Raw genomic sequence first — 8181 nt, forward strand, 5'->3', positions numbered from 1 at the left:
CACCTGTGCATCACGAGATGAAATTTCTGAGGAGAGGACGACTGCGAGTCCACATATAGTCATTCCCCCCCCCCCCCCCCATCACAGAGATGAATTTCTCAGAGAGGACGACTCACAAGTCCACATATTGAACAGTCATACATCACCGCAGAGGATTGAAAGTCTTCTCAGGAGAGGACGCTACAGGTCCAATATAGTCGAGTACATCACAGATATGTAAGAACGGGTTACGAAAATTACAAGTTTCTTTCGGAGAAATACACAACACGAGTATGACCGGGACACGACGGGCTGGCACGAAGGACCAGCGGGGAGGCGGACAGAACTTTTGCTCGGGTCAGGACGAAAGTCGACCTAGTTTATTTACAACAAGTGTAAGTCAATATACCCAGTGTCATAAATCCCAGTTGAAGATCAGTCTTGTTTATTAGATTGAAATATTGGTAAACGATTGTTACTTGAAGTCAGTTACCATAGGGATGTGTTGTCGCTTCCTTCCCCTTCTGTTGGTTTTTTCGTTTCCTCCTGGAGAAATTTTGTTCTACTGTTCCCGTTATTAAGACCACATAATATTGATTATATTATAATATTAGAGGCATTTCACTAGGGATTAGCGGTCCTGGACAACGCTGTAATGTGGCTTCGTCAAACTCGCAGTTTCGGAGGGTAACAATGTAATTGTCCAACTTTTCAATTACATATATGGCTATGGCGGGCCAGTGCGGCCTCGTCAACACGTCTCGCCTTTTCTCCAAGGAATTTTGTTCAACGAGTGAGACGACTTTTTTCCTGGTGACTTTTTAGATTTCTATAGTTCGTCGCCCCTCGCCTCGTCTATAACGATAGTCCCTGTCAAAGTCAGGAGGATAAAGTAGAATCCGTCCTTAGGCGCACTAGCTACGTTGTCACGTAGGCCAACTGGAATCGTTTGTGTCTCTGTCTATTTTTCGTTATAGGTTGGCCGTTTCTGTAAAGTAGCAGACCGGTTCGTCCGCACGCCGCCCGTTGTAGGTTCGCTACACACATATCATCGCCTCACACAGCGTCTTTGATTCTCCGGCGTCGGTAGAAGTACGTCTGTGAAGTCGAACTTTCAGACAAAATCTGACTAGAATATGAGCTCGATATGAAGGAAAGTCCGACTTGCGAGCAGGCACGTCTTTACTTCGAGGTTCGGACTCAAGTCAAGCTTCTGCCGACATGTAAGTCAGTGTAGGGTGTCGACCGTATATCTCAACGCGAACCGTAACTGCTCAGGATTTGGCGCCTTCACTGCAATCGTAAAATGTGAACGGCCAAGGGAGTAGACTCCTCAGTGCCCTAACAAGGAGGTATCTATACATCCTCTATGGACCTTTTATTCCACGACACCAACTTTTGCGTAACTTTTTCTGTCTAAATCGCCAAAAGACAAGTGCTTGTTATGTTTGTAGATCCGTCACCTGGGGACGCGCGGGGGGGGGAATGGGAGGCTTGGTTGTCGGCGAACTGACAGGGTGGTGGCCACGAGGGTCCACCCGGGTGACTTTATGGCGCACCGCTGGATGTCTTCAACAGCCCTTGCAACGATCGCAGTACATTTGCCCGGCTTCGTGCATTTGTGATGGCCGCCGACTCGAGAACAACCGGACAAGACGAACTTTCCGTTCATGCGACGGCGACGAACGTTGACTCTTCGTTTGCCGAAGTTGACATCCGTTAACGATTAGACATAAAAACTTATACCTACAATTTCACCTTCGATAGTAAGCCCGAAGTAAACTTTGTATATAATCATCCGTATTCGTTTTCGTACAGTCCTTACAAAAAAAAGTTTTCGGTTTGCTAGTGCGGTAGGACATCAGTGATCCGGACGGTACTGAGCGAGTTGGGGGCGGGGCGAGAAACCCTGAACATCAGCAGGAGAGGACTCTTTAAAGTAGAGACACTAGTACATACTGATATACACCTGAACATCAGCAGGAGAGGACTCTTTAAAGTAGAGACACTACATACTGATACAAACCTGGAAATGAGTGTAATATGTCCTCTTGAAATGAGCTCATTACCAAAGTAATCCAGTGTAGTTGTCTGTATATGCATGGATACACTGCTATCAGGAACTTCTAATAGCTGATCCAGCATACTTTTACTAGGGTCAATTTAATGATGTAATTAAATGTATAATATACTGTATATAAAAACAACGGGTGTCAACTTGTATCCCTCAGATAACTGACTCCATGGCCCCCAAAGCATTTTCAGTAAGTGTCATTCCATAACGTACAGCATGATTATTCCCTACTTAAAATACTGAACAAAAAACAAGAGGGAACATATTCCGTCCGTTAATATTAACGTTCTCCGTGTTCACCATCAATATGCTTTTGACATGACTAGAATGATCATCTGTCATGGTTGTCTAGCCGTTCATATATCATTATTCTCCTCGTGTTGAATGCCTGTGGATATAAAAGGGACAAGCAGACTGTGTGATCTCACTATGGAAATTAGGTAGGTGGAGCTGGCCGACTTGTCAACGCACAAACAAACAAGGTGTCACGGGAAATAATATGTTCTCCTCTCAGGGGGCCGCTACAAGGTGCAGAACAGGGGTCAGGTAACAGATGGAGGGAGCCAAAGGCATCCATTAGACACTTTTCTGAAACCTTGCTAACTAGCTTAAAAGCCTTAGTATGTTTAAATTGATCTAGTTGGAACAAAGTGTCCTGCGACCTTGTCTCAAAGTAAAAGTGTTTATACCTCTTCCACATGTCCACATTCAAGGGTGGTACAACAATCTGCCGTCACAGAGAGGAGATGATGGGAGGACCCGTTCGAGTTGGGATGATGGCCCAATGCATACAAAAAAATAGGTGGCATTATGTCAGTGTAATGCAAGAGAGAAGTCTTTAGAGGACAGTTGTTTCACTGGTGCACTTATCGATCTTTTGGATTCAAAAATTGCAATTGACGACAAAGATACCGATATATGATGGTAATAAAACAATGTATCTAGATCATTTTAGACCATGCTAGCATTTAGAACCAAAGAGAACTGGAGACCGTGTCAAAGTTGAAAGTTGCTAGGTGGCGCATGTAGCCAAAATGGCCTAGATTTCAGAGAGAGTGCCATTAAACCCCGCCTTCAATCCACAGCGTCACTGGCTGGTGAAATGGAAAGGTACAATAACTCTGGATTTGGCTTTCAGGGCATTTTACTCTGTGAATTTCCTAACGATTTAAATAAGGGCTTGTCAATTGATCGTAATGGAAATTTGATTCAGCTAAAAAACAATAATACGCTGATCTACCGATGTCTCGTTCTCATTGTAAACCAATCGGAAAGAATATCTTTGAGCCCAGATAGACGCGGAAGTTGTAGTACCGCTGATGGCCACTATGAAATTGTGCTTCAACTTCCAGTCCGGAGCTTGTTTATATAGCTCCATAAACTGGCAAATAAATAACATTCTAATAAACCTAAAAAGAAAATGGACATGTCGTTATTTACTGTCAATTTTATACTTCAACTACTTTCATTGATTTATTTTCGGTCTCTTGGGGGCAGAACTTAAACTCTCCTGGAAATCCCCATTAACCTGTATGGAGTTTTGAGCAAGCTCACCAGCCTTAAGTCCTCTTCCTGTCATTTTCCCTCCACACAGGGGCCTGATAGCCTTGAATTCCAGTGACACCTACTACCTGGAGCCAATCAGTGGTGTGTATCCTCTCCACCACTCGCTGTGGAGGGCAGAGGAACTGCCAATTAAAGGAGGGAGCTGTGGACACGGTCATCCCACCCCGCATTACAACCACATCTCCAACCTGCTGGGACAGTTCCATTCCAGGGTGAGTCTCGCACACACACTGATTTTATAGAAACCATAATAAGACCATATTAGGGCTGTTTTTCTGATATATTGTTGTTGATGTTGTCTTCAACATTAACTTTATATTTAAAAAAAATAGTTTGCTGTCTGGCCCAAACACAGAAGAAAAGATCAATAACAATTGCATCTCTCTGAATCCAGTGACGAACAAGTGGATTCCCAAAATATAAGTCTGTCAAAAACATTGGAAAAATGATTTCTGCTGCAATACCACAGCCAAAATATAAAGTTTGTTGTAGACTTCCTACAACTTTTGCTCAGGGGTTTTGCCATTTAACGGCTAGATAAATCCATATTTCCCGGCTGGTGCCTTTTTGTTGAACCAGGCTTATTTGGTAATCATATTTCAGAGTTTTGTCACAGAAAGCTGATGTTATAGATCTAATGACCTCAGCTCAACTTAACTCTCATGACTACAGCTCTTGAAACAGCCTTGTGAAACCTGTGTGTTACATTCTGGTTTTAATCATGGATGTATGTAGAGGATGGGGTACAGCTTTATAAGCTGTTCCCTGCTGATTCCTTAAGAGTATTCCAAGCATACACACAACAATCTGCTTCAAAGAAATGTAATCTGAAAATGCTTCAAGAGCCCATGTTCAGTTGTGATGCAGCACATATAGTCAAACAGCTCCAAAAAGTGCTCAGTGTTTTGGGTCTTCGAAAGTCTTCCCCACCTTTAAGTGGAGCATCGTAGAGGTTACACCTTACCCAGTAACCAGGTACCAAATATTATCAAAACATTTTCAGTCAAAATGATTCCTGCAGAAAGAAATGACTCTTTGTATAGTTTAGCTCGCAGCCAATCACTGCAAGTGTTCTTACATTTATTGCGACCTGTGATTGGCCCATTATCGCAGCAGCTCCAACTCCTGCCATAGGTGGAAGAAGTACTCAGATATTTAGGAGCAGTGGAAAAACTGAATTGCAAAGAACACTGTCACAAGTAAAAGTCCTGCATTTAAAGTCTTACTTAAGTAAAAGTACAAAAGTATTGACATCTGAATACACCAAAAGTAAAAGTATGTCATGCGCAATAGTCAATTTCAGAGCCATATATATTAATGAATGAATTATTATTATTGATGCATTAATGTGGAGTTACTTTATATACTTGTGCTGGGTATTTAAGCATATAATTATAATTTGATATAACTTGATTTGTGTTTTGTATTAGCTGATAATCTGTATCTGTTAAGAAGCTAAAGCTGTCAGATGAATATAGGGGAGTACAACGTGAAATATTGGCTTTCAAAATAAAGTGGAGAATAATTATAATGCAGCATTACATTTAAATAATGTATAGTACCTCATTACATTTGACTCATGCATGTGGGTTGGTTGGCAACAGAATGTTTTTATGTGAGGGGAGAATAAAGCAGACAGAAATGTATCAAATGAAATACTTTAACGGTATCGGTATTACTTTATAAGTGTTGTGTTATTGGTAATGGTATCGGGTTGTTGGTAAAGAAATGGAATGTCACAGGGAGAACTTTGGAAAGACACCAATGTGACAGACTGAGAGGTGATTCTCTTTGGCTTTGGTTTATCACACAGCTAAATGAAATCTCCGGCCACATGAGAGCATTTGGCCCTGCAGCAGAAATGGTCTTTGTCATATGCAAACACAGTATTGAAAAGGTCTTGGTGGTATTTCGGGGCGCCAAAAGACTCAGGTTTCACCTGGAAATGGAGGGAATTATGGCTTTGTCTCAGCCTTTAAGCTCTGTTTAGGGCAGGCCATGGCTGTGAGTCAATTCCCCGTGCCTTTATACAGTAAAAAAAAACAAGTTGAATTAGCTCATCTGCCGTTATAGATGATCAAAGGGACCGCGGTGGGTCCTTGTGCCTTCATCTGTCTCCACTGCTGCGACCCATTCTTTGCTTTTTCTCCTCATATTCATTATTTCCCATTATAAGTTCTCAATCATTTTAAAGGGTTCATCATCGCCATCTTTCTCCCCACCTCACATGCTAAAACCCTCTCAGCTCTCCACCGGGGCGTCATCCTTTTCCCAAATGCTCTGTTTTTCTCCCTGCTGTTCTGCACCCCTTGGCTCCCCCCGCTCTGCCCTCATTAATCCTCTGTTGTTATGCAGAAGCAGCAGACTGAGTCCCAGGGCTTCCGCCACTATTTGCCTCTCACATAAACTATGCGATGTGTGAATGCGCCGGTGTGTGCCACAGATTCCCCGCCAATATTAGTGTTAAGTCCAGACTGAATCCAGGCAGCACGTAAATCAATGAGTTTTAATCACAGCAGAGCCTTTCCCTAATGGCTGTAATCGAGTATTTCAAGGATGGACATTTAATGATGGAGGGATATAAGAAGTCGTAAACCTTTTAAACACAAGAGCATGAGTGGCAACCCCTATATATTTAAGCTTTCATACTGTGTTAAACAGTTTTATTAGGTCAATATCAGTTCCTGGCTTTGTTCTGCTCTGCTCTACTGACACCACTACCTGCTTACATGCGTTAGTCTTTACATTTCACATTAATATGTGCAGTATTTCCAGCAGAATTGTGTTCTAGTTAGTGTTGAAGAATGTCTGCAGTATCAAGATAAAGATACACTAAGAACCTGTAGTTCTTAAATAGTTCACACCTGTAGTGTGTAAATGACAATATTTCACTGGGAAAACTTCCCATTTTGTTCTGTTGTGTTGTACTTTGTGTCTGTACATAAAGGTCTGCCTAATTGACTCCTCATGAATGACATTTATTTATAATAATTTAATAATGTAGATTTTTTTTAAACTCAGAAAATAAGCTATTATAGGATCATACTAATAAAACCCACCTCACAGGGATTATACAAGATAAATACATACAAGTATGAAATAAATATTTCATGAATGCTGTGAAGTAACCTTTTTTCCTTTTTTCATGAGTCGTATTGTTGATTGTAATACAGTAGATGTATAAGAGTCCTTCTTGGACTTAAAGCTTTATATAATAATTGTTAATGGTGAAAAAAACATTTGCCCTAAAATTCAATCCAGTTCCTAAACAGTTATTTAAAGATTTTTTCTTTGATAATTTTTTTCAAATAACAACCCAACACATATTTAAAGTGTACATGCCTGTACAGAATGCTGGCCCCGTGGATGGATAAAGAAACACTGGGCCCCGGGCAGAGACATGCCAAAGCCCCCCCCCCCTCTGTCCTACATATAAACACACGCAGACTTTGTGGGACTTTTGCTTATTTTTCTGTTCTTTTGCATCTCTTCATAGTCGTAACAAATGTGTCTGTGGTTTTACGTTTGTTTGGGTCATTTTGTGCGTGGTCATTTTGAGTCTCATTTTGAATCTCTTTGTGGCCCCTTTTGTGTTCATTGTGCCAGTGTGGTGACTTTGTGTCTCTTTGCAGTTGCTTTGATTCTCTTTGTTGTCGTTTTATATTTCCTTGTGGTCATTTGCATGTCTCACTGGTCAATGTGTGTCTCTTTGAGGGCCATTTTGTAAATAAAGGCCAGACTGGATCTTGACACTTTGGCCCTGCACCCGGTACGCCATTCTGTAATTCATCCTGTTAACTCAATACCAGAAATAAGCGGCCCATGGCTTTGCACAGTATAATAAAGTATATTTTACATTGAATAGTGTAGTATAATGACATTTTTTACATTATAATACAGTGTAGGGTAGTATAAAATAGTATGGTGTAGCATTGTATATGATAGTATATGATATTTAAGTTGAGTAAAATGAAATATATTATCATAAAATACATTATAATACAGTGTAGCAAATTATAATGAAGTATGATGTAGCACATTGTAGTGAAATATAATAGTCAATTATTGAATTTTACTAAATTGTAATGTAGTATATACAATTAAAGTGTAGTAAAGTTATATACACTGAACAAAAATATAAATGCAACACTTTTGTTTTTGCTCCCATTTTTCATGAGATGAACTCAAAGATCTAAAACATTTTCTATATACACAAAATAACCATTTCTCTCAAATATTGTTCACAAATCTGAAAAAATCTGTTATAGTGAGCACTTCTCCTTTGCCGAGATAATCCATCCCACATCACAGGTGTGGCATATCAAGATGCTGATTAGACAGCATGATTATTGCACAGGTGTGCCTTAGGCTGGCCACAATAAAAGGCCACTCTGAAACGTGCATTTTTGCTTTATTGGGGGGGTCTGGGGGGGTCCGAAAACCACCTTCATGCCGATCTAGATCCCTCCGCTTCGCGTCGGCCTCCTGATCAGCCTGTCCGTGTTCTTTTCCCAATAATGACCGTGTTGCTGCACATTATCCCTTACTTAACATGAAGAAGG

This window comes from Notothenia coriiceps, unplaced genomic scaffold (assembly GCF_000735185.1).
Source record: "Notothenia coriiceps isolate Sejong01 unplaced genomic scaffold, NC01 NC01_scaffold00028799, whole genome shotgun sequence".
NCBI lineage: Eukaryota > Metazoa > Chordata > Actinopteri > Perciformes > Nototheniidae > Notothenia > Notothenia coriiceps.